Below are 2,453 nucleotides of genomic sequence, written 5' to 3'. Positions count from 1 at the left end.
ATGGGGCAGGAGGCGGGGTTCAGGTCAGGAGGCGGGGTTGGGGCAGGAGTCGGGGGTGGGGCAGGAGGCGGGGGTCGGGGCAGGAGGCGGGGGTGGGGCAGGAGGCGGGGGTCGGGCAGGAGGCGGTGGCAGATGAGGGTTGGACATACCGATGACGAGGCCCTTGGCGACCTTCTCCAAGCAGCTCACCGTCGTGGTGAGCGTGGGGTTTCCTTAAAGACGCTGACTCCCCAGATGCGGGGGAAGAAGGTGGGAAGGAACCCCTTTACATCTGGGCAGGATTTGAACAGCAGTCGTTGTCCAGGCTGCAAACAGGAAACCAGTATATCAACGAAGAGGCAGAAAACCGGACTGACGGGGCCAACCACAGCGCAGCTCATTTGGTGGAAAAGAAGGCTTGGCGGCAAGCAGCCCATCACGGATTCAGCAGCTCAGCACCGTCATTGCGCATCTGGACTCACTCTACTTTCCCGCTCTGCGTCTTTCACACGCTGACTTGTCCTCATCCTTGGGAGCACATGTCACACAGGGCGCCTGCAGCTCCAAGCACCACGCCTCCCGTGGGCAGGAGGAGGCGGGCGGAAGGAGGCGCTCACTCTTTCCTTGGGAGACTTGCCCTTTAGGTGTCATTGGCCAGAGCTCAGCACATACCTTCCCCTGGAACCTGAGGGTCAGGTACTGGGATTGCAGAGCTGGCTCGCACCCATCCTGACTCCTCCCCTGCGGCTGAGCAAGGAGGAAGGGGGCTGGCTGCTGGGGTGGCAACTGGCAGTGTCTGCCATAGGAATCCACCCTTCCACACCCTTTGGTAGCCATGGGTGAGGGTGGGGAAGAACCAAAGACCTTGCAGAAGGGACAAGCCCTTGAAGGATTAGAAGGAAAAGAAGGATTAGATTTTAGAGTTGATATTCACCATTTACTGAGCGCCCATGTGGGGCAGGAGGCGGATTGCTGTACGATTTTATCTTGTACACTGAGCACCACCAAGATGAGGGTGACCTTACGGTGGCGGAGCTGGTGACAGGATGCTGTGCTCAGGGCGCTTCCTGCATGCCAGGCCCTTCACAGTCACCATCCCAGTCCCTCCTCAAAACCGGCGCGAGGGGCAGGTGCTGTGAGTATCTGTTCTGCAGAGAAAGCAGAATGTGGAGGGAGGACTGATCATTTGCCTGAGCCCTTGGCTAGCAGCAGCCAGCCCCAGGCCCTCGTCTCAGAGGTCACACCCTGGCCCCCCACACTCGGCAGTAAGAGGAAGCTGCTGGCAAGCTCTGCTAGACCAGAGGGGGAGCAATTGCATGTTCGAATGGGGAATTGGCGGCCATAAGCATCCTGTTTACCAGTGTCCAAGTCTTCAGCATTTCATGTTCCACACAATTTTGCAACTAAAGCACATCCATCAGACAGCTTGTGCCTTCCATCTCTCACCCTTGTTAACAGCTCACTGGTCTTCACGGCACCTCTGGGGCCTGGAGAACAGGGCGGTTAGGCGTGCGCGTGGGCTAAGTGCCCGTCTGGGGCCAGGACTCTTTCCGAGGGAGAGTAATGACACAGGCGACACTTGGGGCAGGAGGGGCACATTCTGACGCAGGAAAGAGAGTCTCCAACAACAGATGACACCAGCTGTCAAAATTGCACAGGTTCCCTACGCGGCTCGGCTCACTTGAGACGGGAGAAGAGGCGGCTTTGAGTGATCTGGCACAGCTCGGTGCTCAGCTTCACCCGGGCATCTCCCTGCTCCTCACCGAGGCCCTGGAGAGACACCTGCATTATCCATTTTACTGCCCAGAAAACGAGGCCTTGAATGTCTACGCAATTTGCTTAAAGCTATACAGCTTGTGAGAGCCAGCGATGAACCCGGTGCCCCGGCTCTGTCTCCAGACCGAGGCCCAGGTGCCCTGGGCAGAGCGAGCTGGTGGGGGGGTTGGGGGCAGACAAAGGGGTCCTGAAACCCATAGTCCTTGTTTCCTTAAAATCCCATTTCTGTTCCAAATATATTCCAAGATGTGTATATTTCAGGATGAGCACACATGCATGGCAGCGTGCTGGAAAGTCATCTGTAACAGTCAGAACAAAAGTAAAGAGACTGCAAGTACAAGATGACACCCACGCTACACCCAGAGTGTCCTAGGGGAGGAGAGAGGTCGAAGGCCAGCCAGCCTTTCTCCGGATAATCCTGGCTGCTCCAGGCTGGGTCTTCATGCGGTCATTTTGCTGAGTTCAGTTTCTTTCCTTCCCATTTCCCAAGCTGCTGGCCTGCCTGCTTCGGTCAGAGGGGAGACGGCTGGGGAGTGAGGCCCAGTTCCAACCACCAATGTCAGCCCCTCTCCCTTCAAGATGACTTACAGAATTTGGGTTCCTTTCTCCAGTTTGGAGATTAGAGGTATTATCTAGAAATGGCATTATCACAAATCACAATCAGAACCTAAAGCAGGGGATCCGGAATGATGGGCTGT

Source organism: Myotis lucifugus, unplaced genomic scaffold, assembly GCF_000147115.1.
Source record: "Myotis lucifugus unplaced genomic scaffold, Myoluc2.0 scaffold_512, whole genome shotgun sequence".
NCBI lineage: Eukaryota > Metazoa > Chordata > Mammalia > Chiroptera > Vespertilionidae > Myotis > Myotis lucifugus.
The sequence above is the reverse complement of the archived record's forward strand: the minus strand, read 5'-3'. Positions refer to the sequence as shown.